At 43.4% G+C, this 15,403-nt stretch overlaps 1 protein-coding gene across 1 annotated transcript in view; it reads left to right on the forward strand.

The window, feature by feature from the left end:
• Nucleotides 1-15,403, forward strand: part of LOC147701362 (zinc finger protein RFP-like) — a 396,387-nt gene that overhangs the window by 347,102 nt on the left and 33,882 nt on the right. The gene's annotated exons all lie outside the window — the stretch shown is intronic.

Raw genomic sequence — 15,403 nt, forward strand, 5'->3', positions numbered from 1 at the left:
AGGGTCTCTGGTGAGAGATAGGATCAATTGAGGGTCATCGGCGTAGGAGATGATGTTGAGGTTGTGTTGGCGTGCGATGACCGCGAGGGGGCTCATGTATACGTTGAAGAGGGTGGGGCTGAGTGAAGATCCTTGTGGTACGCCGCAGATGACTTCGGTGGCCTCTGACTTGAATGGTGGAAGGCGGACTCTCTGGGTTCTTCCGGTGAGGAACGAGGTGATCCATTCCAGTGCTTTTCCTTGGATTCCGACGTTTCTGAGGCGTTGTAATAGGGTGCTATGACAGACCGTGTCGAAGGCTGCGGAGAGGTCGAGGAGGATGAGGGCGACTGTGTCTCCATTGTCTAGTAGAGTTCGGATGTCGTCTGTTGCTGCGATGAGGGCGGTTTCAGTGCTGTGCTTGGCTCGGAAGCCGGACTGTGAGGAGTCAAGGGATTTGTTGGTTTCGAGGAATGCGGCGAGCTGGTTGTTGACCGCTTTCTCGATGACTTTTGCCGGGAATGGAAGGAGTGAGATAGGGCGGTAGTTTTTGAGTTCGGTGGGGTCAGCTGTGGGTTTTTTCAGGAGGGCGCTGAGTTCGGCATGTTGCCAGCTTTCCCGGAAGGTTGCGGAGTTGAGGGAGCAGTTGATGACGTCTCGGAGGTGCGGTGCTATAATGGTGTCTGCTTTGTTAAAGATGTGGTGAGGGCATGGGTCTGTGGGGGATCCTGAGTGGATAGAGTTAATCAGGCGGATGGTGTCCTCAGTGGAGATTGGCTTCCAGTCATTGAGGATGCTCAAGGGGAGTGGGGGTCCTGCAGGGGGTTGGGTGGGTTGGTCTTCGGGTCGGTTGTCGAAGCTGTTGTGTATGTCTGCAATTTTGTTGTGGAAGAATGAGGCTAGTGAGTCGCAGAGGGCTTGTGAGGGGGTGATGTCGTTTGAGTTGGCTGAGGGGTTGGTAAATTCCTTGACTATGTTGAATAATTCCTTGCTGTTGTGGGCGTTGTTATCTAGTCGGTCCTTGAAAGCAGCTTTCTTGGCATTCCGGATCAGTTGGTGGTGTATGCGGGTGGCGTTTTTGAAGGCGTCCTTGGTGATGGTTGGTGGGTCTTTTTTCCAGGCCTTCTCAAGAGAGCGACAGAGTTTCTTGGATTTCTTAATATCATCGTTGAACCAGGAGGCCTTCTTGCTGCCTAGTTTTATTTGTTGTTTTTTCAGTGTTGCTAGGATGTCGGCGCTGTTGGATAACCATTGGGAGAGGTTGGTGGCTGCTTGGTCGGGGTTTGAGGAGTGGGCTGGGGGGTTTAGAAGAAGCGATGAGGAGATCTGGTCGATGGTGATTTTGTTCCAGTTTCTTTGCAGAGTGGGTTGGGGGTGGTTGTTGGATGTGGGCTTGTTGTGGGTAAAGTGAACGCAGCTGTGGTCAGTCCAAAGGAGAGCTGTGGTGTGGCTGAAGGAGACATATTTGCTGGAGGTGAAGATAGGGTCGAGTGTGTGACCTTCGATGTGGGTGGGGGTAGTGACAAGTTGTTTAAGTCCCAGGTTGGCGAGGTTGTCCAAAAGGGTGGTGGTGTTGCGTTCGTTGTTCTTTTCAAGGTGAAAGTTGAGGTCTCCCAAAAGGATGTAATCCTCGGAGGGGAGCACGTGTGGAGTGATGAAGTCCGTGATGTCTTCACTGAATTGTGCGCGGGGTCCTGGTGGCATGTAAAGGAGGGTGCCTCTGAGTGTGGTCTTGGGGTCGATGTGGATCTGGAAGTGAAGGTGTTCAGTGTTGGCGAGATTGACGTCTGAGCTGGTTGAGATGCGTAAGGATTTCTTATGGACGATAGCGATGCCTCCTCCTGTGTGGCCGGTCCGGTCCTTGCGAATGATCTTATAGCCTTCCGGGATGGCAATGGTGATGTCTGGGGCTGAAGTGGTGTTCATCCATGTTTCTGTTAAGAAGGCGACGTCCGGAGCGATGGTGTCTAGTAGATTCCAGAGGTCGATGGCGTGCCTGTGGACTGAGCGGGTGTTGAGCAGGATGCATTGTAGGTGGTTGGGGTCGGATATCTGTTGTGTGTTCGTAGATGATGAGTTGTTCTTGGTGCAGTCGAACCTGCAGGAGTTGCAGGAGAAGGGTCCATGGGTGTGTCCAGGAGCGGCTTGGACGCAGTTGGGGGAACGGCCGGGGTTAAGGGCTAGGAGGGTGGTGGCATCGTATGTAATGCGGGAGGGGAGGGCTTTACGAGGACCAGGGGGTCTGGCGCTGGGCGCGGTCCAGGCGCGGACGGGCGTAGACGGGCTTACCTTTGGCGCACCTTCGGCGCGGCCGTAGCGCGTGGACGCTGCGCGTGGGACCATCAGACATAAGTGGAGAGAGGAGGGGGCGGAGCGTGGGAGGGGCAGCAGCTGGGAGGCGGTAGCAGGGAGGAGGGGCGGGCCAGGGAACACACAAACAAGATGGAGGGTCAAAGGGAGAGTAAGGCAGGGGCAGCAGATGCACCACGGCACCGGGGGCACAAACCAGTTCCCAGCGTGATGCAAATTATATAAATAAATACAGCGCGAGTCAAATTAAATAAATAAATCACAGCGCGAGGTAAATTAAATAAATAAATCACAGCGCGAGTCTAGTTAGATAAATAAATAACAGCACAAGGTAAATGAAATAAATAAATCACAGCGTGAGTCTAGTTAGATAAATAAATAACAGCGCGAGGTAAATGAAATAAATAAATCACAGCGCGAGTCTAGTTAAATAAATAAAAGCAGTTGCAGATCTGCAGTCTCGATACGGTACCACCAGCAAGCCGGATCGTCAACAGGAGCTGGGATCAGGGAGCGTGGGGGGAGCGACCGTGCTGGATCAGGTCCCGGTGATCACAGCGCGTCAGAGGAGGTAGGGAGCACTCTATTCGTGGGTGGGAGGGGCAGCAGCTGGGAGGCGGTAGCAGGGAGGAGGGGCGGGCCAGGGAACACACAAACAAGATGGAGGGTCAAAGGGAGAGTAAGGCAGGGGCAGCAGATGCACCACGGCACCGGGGGCACAAACCAGTTCCCAGCGTGATGCAAATTATATAAATAAATACAGCGCGAGTGAAATTAAATAAATAAATCACAGCGCGAGTCTAGTTAAATAAATAAATAACAGCGCGAGGTAAATGAAATAAATAAATCACAGCGCGAGCCTAGTTAGATAAATAAATAACAGCGCGAGGTAAATGAAATAAATAAATCACAGCGCGAGTCTAGTTAAATAAATAAAAGCAGTTGCAGATCTGCAGTCTCGATACGGTACCACCAGCAAGCCGGATCGTCAACAGGAGCTGGGATCAGGGAGCGTGGGGGGAGCGACCGTGCTGGATCAGGTCCAGGTGATCACGTGGATGAGACACTTGTGCATTGTTAGCCTATTTACAAAGAGACATGAAGGAATGGATTAGAATGAACACACACAGGGAAGTTTCTAAAGAAATTGGTGTTTTCAGAGGGGTAAGACAAGGGTATGTTTTAGCTCCATTACTTTTGATCTTCTATATTAACAATTTACATGCATTTTTAACAACCACTACATAGGACGTCCCAAGAATTAATGTCTCTATCCTCCCATCCCGATTATATGCAGACGATGCTGTCTTAACCGGCCGCACTCCAAAAACTTTGCGGCTTTTTGTACATGGCTTTGTGAATTTTAGGGCCTCTTTAGATTCATGCACTAATTTTACTACATTTTTTATCATGGCCTGCGGACCAAGAAAACACACAATAAATGCCATTTCTGTTGGCAATCAAAGTCTACAATGCACAAGCACTTTTCCTTACTTGGGACTGGATTTTTCTTCTAACAGTCTGTGGACGGACCATAATATCTACTACAGGACTATGTTCTCCAAGTCAATTAATGCTGTACTTAGTTGACCTAAACCGAGGGGGAGGGGCACTTTACCCATTTAATTCTTTTTTTAAAGCCAAGTGTACACCCATAGCAACATATGGGCCAGAGCTTTTAGGTATCTCCAATAGCTGCAATATTCAGAATGAGAGGGAACAGGTTCTGCTACAAGCTCCCTGCCACCCCAATATGTCTGTCATAGAGGACCAAAATTACATTGCATTGAAGATTACATTAGAGCCTGCCCCGCTTTATTTTAGTTAGCCATAAGGAAAAATAAGGATGCGTCCCTTACCAGAGATGATATAGCGATTGCCTTAATTGTGAGAAATGTATAACCCAAAGGAGTTAGGTCCTTGTTGAACGTGGACAAGGCTGGACCATTTATAAATGCAAAAAACACACAAATGCCTAGACCACTCTTTTTCTGAAAAAACAAAAACAATTAATGAAGGTCAAGAATACTCTTTATTGAATTCTGACCTGGTAGTTATATTTTATACCTTTGACTTCTTTTTTTACTTTCAAAGTTTTTACATATATATTCATTAGCAAAGATAGGACAAACTGTACATATATTTACAATACTATACAAACCAATTTATAAACAAAACATGTCACAATATATCTACACAAACTCAAAAAAACATCATCACAACAAAAAAACATTAAAGTGATAAAGTGATGTGTACTTAATCTCAATAAATGAGAGACAAAATCAAAAGGAGGAAAAGAAAGGCAAGAAGGAAGGAGAGCATAAGGAATGGAGTCAAATTAATGATACTGTTACTGTTTATATGAGACTGGGATTTCAGGCAGACCGCAATGGTGGGATGGTCGAAGTCACCAAGAAGGTTCTACAAAATAAAAACTTTTACCGTCTGACTTAGTCTCTGAAATGGAAGTCAAAATCCTACAGTGACTAGGCAGCAGGCTCTATATGGTGAAGTCCCTTGGAAGACAGGCATTGAGCAAGGTCCAGCTTAAGCCGTTGTTTTTGTTGAGAAAAGCTTTCTTGTATGTAAAGTATTGCCTTCTGGAACTCCAGTGGCTGAGTGAAAAGTCTTTCAGAAAAATAATTATGTCATCTTTAGCCAATGGTTCAGCAACCCCTTAATGCCGAAGTTTCCGCTCTGCCTGCGGTCTTTCAAGTCTGTTACCTTGCACGACAGGTTCCACAGTTCTATGCCCATATCTCATGTTAAAATGTCTTTCCCCTGTCTCTGAACATCGTTCCATTGAGTCTAAACAATGGACTTGTAAAGTTTGGCCTCATGAATTTCAACTCGGCGGCCTTGCTGGCGTGAGATTACCAGTTTAGGATATTTCTAAAACCCCATACTCACCTGGGCCCATAAACATACACACTATAAACGGGTAATCTATTTTTCTGCCGATCATGAGTTTATTTACCTTGTTATGATTTGTACACCATGACTTACCATTTTCTTGACTCTTCTCATTTTAATTTCTTAGGCCAATGAATCAGGTATTTAGAATAATAGGTATATAATAACTAATAACTTTATTTCATGGAATAACCACAGTATCGGGGAAGTTTTAATACATATTAGTTAATAACTTTTCAAGTAGAAAAATAATGATCAAAGAAAAAATCTTTAGAGACATAGCAACATTTCTAGACATTGGTAAAGGGGGAGAAAGGGAAACCATACAAAGACATATCACACAGATTTATATTTACCTTGAATGGTGCAAGGACCAACCCCTGGCCAAGGGCTGGAAAGAAAGGGCTCCTGACTAATTAGGAACCAACAGGTCAGGACAGGTGCAGGACAAGACAGGTAACCTCCGCTAAGTGCAACGCCAGCGTCACACCCCTCCCTGCAGCTACTCTTGTTCCCCTTCTAGATGACAGATGTCTTCTCCTTCAGCAATCTCCCGATTCTTGTTTCAGAGTGCTCAACTAGCCCTCTGTGTTCTGCGGCATCCACGATTTCCTTCAGCATACGTTGCCTCAGTGACAGGTCTGTGACAAGTCAGACAATCTAACTGACTAAGCCTACCTTAGTTATACCATTTTCCAGGGATTGTACCACCACCCAATGTTGCAAATTTTGTGTAGTACCTTCATTTGATTAGTCAGTAGGATGGGGAGTTTAATTGTTCTCTGGGTCAAGAGGTAACGTTCTCAGGCGAATCGCGGGTAAGATGGGACTGGTCAGAAATTCAATGCCACCGCTCGAGGTTGAGTGCTTGCAGTGTTCCCAGCACATGCGCAGAAGGTTTTCAAAATGGAGATTCAAGTCACCCTTCAGGCTCAAATACGAGCTAATAATAAAGTCAAAGAAGGACACATTAGAATACGAAAATAAATGAATACACTGTATAACCCTTATATCTACTCTAATCCCATTATTTTATTTGAACTATAGCATTAATGGTTTAGCAAAACACAGGAAGGTTAGTTCAAGCCAAATCATATGCATTAGCATGTGAGGTTAAAGTGGCCATTCTAGGCACTAGTACGCAGCTGCAAAGAATTCCCATCCATGCCTAGAAGAGTTCCTGCATTTTCGGAAACCATATTAAAACACTCAGGTTACTGGTTAGTAAAGCGCATTCAGAGCTTTCCCTCGATGCTGAAATATTGTGTGGTGCAATTATTAGTTCTTACAAAACATGTTAATTAATTAGTTACATGTTACATGTTATTTTGAGAGAATTGTATCCGAGCAAGTTTCTTCACGTATGAAACCTTGCTCCATCAATCCCCTCTTTGATGGCATTTTATGCCATCACTAATTACTGAACCAGATGCCAACTTTAGCAGTTTCCCAGTTCAATTTCTTCTATTACTTTTGTATTTCCTTTTTCCCTTTTCTTTTGGAAACTTTTCATTCTTTTGTAAACATCCCCTTTCAGTTCCTCAAGTTGAATTTCATCATATTTTCTCTTTCTTCCTTTTTCGTTCACTGCATACCATTTTCTATTTCTGCAGCATTTGCACCAAATCATTATCACCAAGACTAATAGGGCTATTCCTATTATTGGCATCGGTATTCAACGTACAATGCTTCTACCAACATTAGAAAACCAACGACCTACAGAGGAGAGACCACCAGTTAGTCTCTTCCATGCACTGTCAACCTCCAGTGTTTTCAATTCTTCTTCCAAATTCGTGATATGACATATCTCCTAATTTTGATACTTTTGTCAGGTATGTAGGTGCAAAAATGTTCCACCTTCAACATTTTACAGACTCCGCCCTCTTTTGCCAATAAGATTTCAAGAGCAAGTCAATTTTGCAAAACCATAGATCTTATTGCAACTAATTCAGTATTAATCAATAAGAACCCTCCAACAGTGTCAGTCGATAAGCGATCAACCACTGTAGATAATTTACAAATTTGTTGTGTATGCAGAATTACTCCCACTGAAGGTATCAATGCACTAAATATATCTCCTACAATTTCTGAAAAACTAGCTCTTTTCTTTCATGTTAGTCCATTATTTTCTTCATTGCTTCCAGCAATTCTTTTTACATGATATACCTTTGGGAATACTATTATGAAATAGCACCTCCCATACCAATGACCAGGCAGCTTAAAGTAAGATTTGTTTCCACAAATATAACATACTCCAGGAAATACTAGATCGGTTCCCCCTTTTAGTCCCCAACCCCTTATTATCAGAAAATTATGTTCACATTCACTGAAACCAATAAATGCATTGTTATACTCTGTTTTTAACCGATGGAGACAGATTTTCCCTTTCTTTTCAAGGTCCAGGGACATAGCAGCATGAGTCTTGCCAGTTGCAATAAAATCTTTCCTCTCAGCCCATTTAGGTATCTGAGGTTTCAGTTTGGTAGCCCTTTTATGGAAATCCTGTCTCCTTTTCTCTACTAAATTAAAAAATATCTTATCTTCTTCATGTAACCTACATGTTAGATTATCCTTATGTGCTTCACCTATATCTATTATTTTCATTGTTAGAAAATGTTCCCCCATAAACAGTGAATCTCTACTGCTAAGGACAGGGTTCATGTTTCTGTGCAAAAGAATTTCAGAAGAAATCACATCTATGTTTGAATAATAATATTGTAACTTTTCAGTTCTGTAACATAAACCAGCTAATATACTACATGAAATACCATATGTCAGTGGTTAATGATGATATGTCACCCCTTCTGCTACTGATGTAGGTAATTTCACACACATAACACTAACTTCCATTGTTTCTACATATTGTACTAACAAGTTACCGAAAACATTTAAATCTGTCTCATTTCTATTTATACTGTGGTGTAATTCTGTATCATCTGGTGCTGCTAAATCTACACTTTCTTGCTTAAGGGTAACTACCTTTCCATGTGTACTAGTATCATTCTGTTTATTTGCAGTCATTAAATAAGAAATGGCTATTGTCAGTCCTAACCATGCTATGACTCTATAAATAAACTACATAAACATATACTACAGCATGTCTTTATACAATTTCATTTCGGTTTTCCAGCAGCTCTATTATCAGCCATTTCTGTCTAAGGAGACTTACTCCCCTCTGTGTAACTTTTGTTCAGAATACAAACTGTAAAATTTGAATTATTTCAAGTTGGTCTCACTTCTTCATCAATTTGATCAGCACTTAATTCTTCATCACAGTCTCCACTTATTTCCAGATTCTCAACATCTTCAAGAATCACATATGTCCATTCATGACCCTTGAAATTATTATTTAGTCTTTTCAAACATGGACTTCTCCTTCTTGGTTTATCTGTTGACGGTCCAGATTAACTGGTTACTTCGTATACTTGTTCTGGTTCCTCACTTATTGTTTTTAGGTGATATTTCAGTCTTTTGATAATACTAGGCCAGGTATCACCTTTTCTGAGTCTCTCAGCTGGCACTGTGCTTTCATTTTCTCAAAATGCTCTTTTGCTTTCGTTGATCTGTGGCGCACCTTGATTACTTTCATCTTCAGAATTCCTTTCTATCTGACTTAGTCCAGGGCTTATTACCTTTGCTGTTTCTGCCTGGATGTGTTCTTCTACGCTATTCTGACCCTGTTCAGGAGTTTGTTTGTTTTGACTTTGTTCTCCTTCCTGAACTTTTTTTTCGTTATCTAACTGGTCCTGCTCAGGCCTTATATTTTCTTTATTGTCTTCTGCGTGGGCATTTTCACTAATGCCTATCTGAGTGCATTGCTCTTTCCTTATCTGGTCCTCCTCAGATTCGTTATTTACTTTGTTTTCTGCAATCTGAGTGTGTTACTGTATTCCTGTCTCATCCTCACAATCACTCTGTCTGTCTCAATAGGTTTGGCTTCTTGTTCTCACTGTTATTTCAGGTATGTCTACTATTGGGATCCAATCATCCTGACTGGTGCTAGGTCGTTCTTCATCAGCTACTTCAGGATCAAATTCTTGTAATCCTTCATCTGTACAAACTTCAGCCTCTGCTTCGGCAGGTTCAGTTACTCTTTTAGTATGGCTGGCATGAATCCAATTAGGCAAACCTGCACACTTTACAGCTGTTTTGGTATCCAATATCACTTGATCTTGTTTTCCCCACCTTGGTGCTAGGCACGATTGTCTGGTGTGATCTTTTATCACTACCCAATCACCTGGAGTCAAAGCATGTGCTTGAGTCGACTGTCTTGTCACAGCATCTTCCCCAACCTGGTGAGAGATAGAACGCACTTGATCATCCAACTCTTTGCAATACTCCAATACCAAATCATCCGATATATTTAACCGCTTGTGTCCTGGTACACATGCTTGCCTTATTGCCCTTCCCATGAGTATCTCCTTTTTTTTTTTTTTTTTTTTTTTTTACAGGGCAAGTAAATTCAGTCACGATTAAGTACATTTGATAGGCAAGGATTGAAACAATACAACCGGTCTATAGACAGGACAGATAAATTCAATCATAAAGAGAAGAAAAAAAATACATTTAGTATGCAAGGATCAAAGCAAGCGCAGACTGTTCAAAGACATACAAAATTGGAAAACCATAAGAAAGAGAGGGTAGAAAGTAAAGGAAAAAAAGGAGATAAAGAGAAAAAGAGAAAAGAGAAAAGGATATTATTCGTAATCCGTAATCCTTCCATTACCCCAATTCTCTCTAGCTCCACCTCTGTGTAGGATCCCATATTTCTATACCTAATTTCTTGCCATTCCTACCTTTCCTTGCATAAATTGCGTTTTCCAAGTTATATGCTGTTAACAGCTTGGCTAACCATTGATGAAAAGTCGGCGGTATACGCTCCAGCCATACTGTAGCAATGCACAGCCTCAATACAGCCATAGCCACAAAGATGAATAATCCATACTGTGTCTCACTATCGTTCTCAAGTACTCCAAGTAATACTACTCCCGATGTTAAACTAATCTCTATCCTTAATGATCTCTTAAGGAATACCTCTATTTCATCCTGTGTTGTTTTTAAATGGGGGCATGTACAGAACATGTGAACCAAGTCAGCCTCCAAGCTATCACACCTGGCACATGTAATGCCGACCGCGCCTCCCCATTGCGCTATTCAAGAAGGCGTGTAATACAGAAAAAATTATGTTTTATAATGTTGGGCCTGGAGTGGCGCAGAGCATAAAACTTTCTGCCCCAATTCCAATGACCTATAAAAGGCCTCCTTTTCCATACCTATCTTCTGTACCAAATTATTTTCATACTTTCCCAGATCATCTGTTTTATCTTTTACCAGTACCGAGTAAAATCTCCTAATTGTACAGTCTGTACCCCCCTGAATGATATCCAAAATGGAATTCGTGGCAAATCCTGCTGTGCCGCCTCTTTTTGTTGAAATGAAGCTTCTTCTTTGCAGGTACTTTAAAAAAATGGGTTGAGTCCAGACCATATATTCTCTGGATCCCATCGAACTGCATCACCCTCCTACACCCAACACATCCCCAATTTTCCTTATCCCCTGTTTCCCCCATTCTGAAAACACAGCATCTCCAAACAGATCGCAGGGGAGTGTAGCATTCTTAGCCAACCTAGTGTACGCGTTGTATCTACCCAAGCCATATTTCTTTGCAAACGACATCCAGATCTTATGTGCTGCAATCACAGTCTTAAATTTAGTCCTTTTAAAATAACTGTGTTCAGTAAATTTCAAGAAGATGTTCTCTGCGCCTGCCCCTAACAACAAGGCATAAATTGCTAAGGACCCTATTGCATCTTACCCTTCCGTTTCTGCTCCTCCCAGTAACCCAGTCATATACTGTAAAGATGCTGCCCAATAATAAAACCTTAACTCAGGCACAGCCCAACCACCACCTCTTTCCAGAGGGAGTGCCATAAACTTCAAAGCTCTTCCGGTCTTTCCATGGGACCAAATAAATCGATTTATCACGTTTTCTAATATTTTAAACCACTTTGCCTCGAACAGTAAGGGAATAGCCTTAAATAAATAAAGCACCTTAGGTAACAAGATCATTTTGACAATATTTGTTCAACCTACTATCAGGGGCGGTGGGTGACATTTCAAAGTGGTGGGGCGCAAAGTGATTAGCATCCAGCACCGTAGCGAGCGAGCGCAGCGTGCGAGCCCCGATCCCCAAAAGGGGGGTTTGGGGGGATAACCCCCCCCAAGAAAATTTTGAAAAAAAAGAAGAAAAATCGTGCATTTTCAAGCAAATTTGAGAAAGCAGGAAGGTTAATAAAGCAATTGTGAAAGTGCAGTTATTACATTAATAGATGGCATAACATAGGTAGCTGCTTATTCAGTATAACCATAGAGCTTCATGCATTTCGTCCTATTACGCTCAGGTGCTAAATTCAGACTATAAGACTTTCATGAAAATCTCAGCTCTAAGAGTAGAAGAAGTTGCACGCAGTTGGGAAACAGCCTTCACAAAGCTTTGGGAAAATGAGAGGCAATTACTTTAAAGCAAACTGAAAGCAATTCATCAAGTAGTAACTTAAAGCAATGCATCCAGCAAAACAGTGCATGCAGTCAACCATACAAAAGTAAACTAAAGCAAGTGTGAACCAGTGAACCTTCACTTTGAAAGCAGGGTGCTAGTCAACAGGCCAGTCACATACATTTAAACTGAAGAAGAGTACACCTCAGCATGCAGGCACCAACATAAAAGCCCCAAGCAAGTCAAACAGTTTAATGAAAGAAAAATGAAAGCAATACATCCAGCAAACTAGACAGTGACTCAAAAGTAAACTGAAGCAAGTGCACACTGAAAGGAATGCACAGTCATAATTCAGACATTCACATAAAAGCAACTTACCAAGACACCCAATCAATTACATGGGAAAAAACTTGAGCCAATGCACCCAGAAAACCAGACCAGCACACCAAAGCATCCCACTCCTGATAGGATGGCAGCTGTGCTCTTAGGGTCACCTCTCAGTTTTTTGGCAGGGTTGAGCACCCCCCAGTTTTATGCCCTGTGTGCCTGAAGGGGAGACAGGCAAAAGGGATTTTGGGACATCTGGCACAGCCACTTTGTAATCGAGGTCACCGACCCAGCTCAAGACTGAGTTACAGGCTGATCTTAAATCTTTAAACAACCACAAGGGTCTCCAGCTAGTTGGTTCTTGAGCCAAAAGAGTCCTCAGCTCACTGGGAGTCTTTACATCGTGCCTGAGATGACATGACAATGTCCCTTAATCCGGAGCAACTGTGGGGACTGGTCTGGGTCTGACTTGGTACATCAGAACTGCCCCATACCTTACTGCATTAAAAACATTCAACAGTTTCTGGAGTGAGCCACTTGTACAAGTGGACATAAGTACACCAAAACTCTGGAACGGTCACAAGTAAGCAATCTGAAGTCTTGGCAGCTGTAAATAAACACTTTGACTGTCAGATCACCAATTAGCAATTAAAAGGCTTAAAAGATCACAAAAAGCAACTTAATTACTCCAAATGTGAATGTCACTTCAGACCAGCTTTCGCCTTTCCCTTTATTTTCACTCTACACACTCCAGCAGGCTGCAATCACCAGGGAGGAACACATCCAGCTCACAATTTGACTTCCCAACAATAAAACCAGCAATTTACAGAGTATTGGGTTGTGACAATCAAGGGTTCACCGGTTTGGACAAATGCCAAACACCTTCACAAGCTTTTATACAATGAAATCTCCTAGCTTTCCCAGACTGCAGCCTTCAATATTTATGCAGTTTGCACGCCATATGCAGAGCTCTTTTATCATGCGCAGAAGATGGTGCAGTCCTGTCACATACACACAGTCCCGGCACTGAAGAAACATTGTTCGAGCTTCGAGAGATTACTATTGAATTCCAGTGACGTCTACATTCCTTCCAAACTGTTAAGAAAAATGTGAAATAAAGATGCTGCCAGCTCAAACACATTTTGGCAGTAAGCCTTTAAATTATCTTAATCAACAGAGAGCGAGGCTAAGACTCGAACAACTTAGTGCTTTTTCTTGAGTCTCCGTTTCACATTGTGTCGTGTGCTACATGAATACATATTTATGTACAGACTATAGCTCCATACAGTGAAAATATGTATACATGTAGCACACGTGGCTAACTGGAGGTCCGTGAAAAAAGTCAAAAAAGCACTAAGTGCTGTTCGAGTCTCAGCGCCGGCTCTAATAGATCCTGTGATTCGGGGCAAATCGCTTCGCCTTGTGGTGCTTACAAACCTCTGAGCTAGTGTAATGTAGCCAGGGTGGGTGCACAGGTAATACCCACCAAAACCTTTGGGTCGAGTTTGCAAAACAACAAACTCTCCTGAGTGAACACCACAAAGGCTGTTAGACTGCACAGCTTAAATAGAAAATGCCTGGGCTACCAACTGTACTCTGTTGGACATCACCTGTGACGCAACAAACAAGGGCTCAGCTTCAGCTACAGAACGATATCCGTACCTCCTACTGGTGATTCGACGCTACAGGGAAAAGTGCTGAAACGGGGTCACCACTATCCCCTGGGAATGGTTTTCAGGACACCTTCCCTTTTCTCTGTAAGTGTCTTTCCGTCACCACGGGACTGCGAAGTGCCGATTAAAAGCAACTGCCCACATAAGATGACGGTAAAGCTGAAGCAATAAAACTGACAATTATGAATCAAAACAGAGAACGAAACACCACATTTTAGCAGCGTGGCGAGTCAAGTCAGAAGGAAGACCGAGAACAAGTCATTAATAAAAACAAATTAAAGAGAGAACATTCAAACCCACAGTTGCAGGTGTTTGGAATTTTCAACACTGAACCCCCCCAAAAACGGTATCCCAGCACTTCATCAGAGTGGAAGGTAAAATCCTGCAATTTGGTGTCTGTGCAACTGGGTCAGACCACCTCTGAACAGCGGGATGAGATCTCACGAGGGCATAGGAATATCAGGGACAGGCTCTGGACGTCCGCATGGGAAACAGCATATTGGTCTTAATCTTGTGCCCAGGACCTCTTTCTATTCTCTATCTGTCTAAAGATTCAGGCACCCTCTTGCCTTCCCACCAGGGGCGTAGCTAGAGCTTGTGGCGCCCGGGGCTATCCCTCAGATTGCCGCCCCTGGGGAGTGGGGCAGGGGGCTGGGGAAAAAGGACCGAGAGACACGTGGTATCGCCGTTAATAGTTACCTCGATCATGCAAGTTACATGCACATACATGACACAGTCCAAGGCTACACAGTTGAATACAACGGTGAACGGCAGTACAAAGGAGAACACACAGACTGCCACCATACTAACACTTACATTTGTGACATTTAATTGCGGCTCTCTCCAGCACCTGAACCGCCACATATGCAGTGCAATTCTTAAATCAAATATTGTAGCGTGAAGAACAAACTGACGACTTAACGTTCACTATAAGACAACACATCTTTGCTAACATGGATTTGTATGACTGTGGTGCGTCGGTGGTGGGAATCCCGAATCAATTCATTCCTCAAGATCCCCACCGGGCACCGGGACAGGGTGGAATAGTTAGAGGCTGGCTCCCGAGTCCCAGGATGTCGCGCAGTTCAGAAACCTTTGAAATGCCACCCGCTCGATGCGACCGGCGGACGGCAGCTGAGCTCAGCATGACTCTGGGACCTGTGGCTCGTCCCAGCATTAGCCAGTGTCTTTGTGCGGGAGGTTGACATTGCCCAGGAGAGACTGCCTGACTCGCGCAGCAAACCACACCACCATAGCTGCCATGGTTTCAGATTGCAATGTGTGACATTTTTATAATTCCAATGTAATTATGAGTGACATTCCAACATCCATGAGTGACACTATCTTGCGGGCAAAAATCAAGCAATCGTGATGAGAGGCACATATTAAATATCAGAGATCCTACCCATTTGAGCAATGAGAAACTCTAAGAACATCTTAGAACTGCTGCACGGCACCAGAAATATAAGGGTACAAACCAGAGACACACTGTGTAACTACAGCCTGGCAGGCACTGCTACTGCTCAGAATGATCTGTTCATGACCACACGCTAGCCTAAAAAGCACATTTTATAGCATGGGTCAGCTTGTTATTGAAACTACCCTCACAACCCTAACCCTTGCCCTCCTGCATCTGTCTCCCATCTCTGAGAAAAATACCAGCCTTCTGTAACATTCTGTAACATTTTGCAAAGGGCCTAGACAC

This window comes from Lissotriton vulgaris, chromosome 7 (genome assembly GCF_964263255.1).
Source record: "Lissotriton vulgaris chromosome 7, aLisVul1.2, whole genome shotgun sequence".
Classification (NCBI taxonomy): domain Eukaryota; kingdom Metazoa; phylum Chordata; class Amphibia; order Caudata; family Salamandridae; genus Lissotriton; species Lissotriton vulgaris.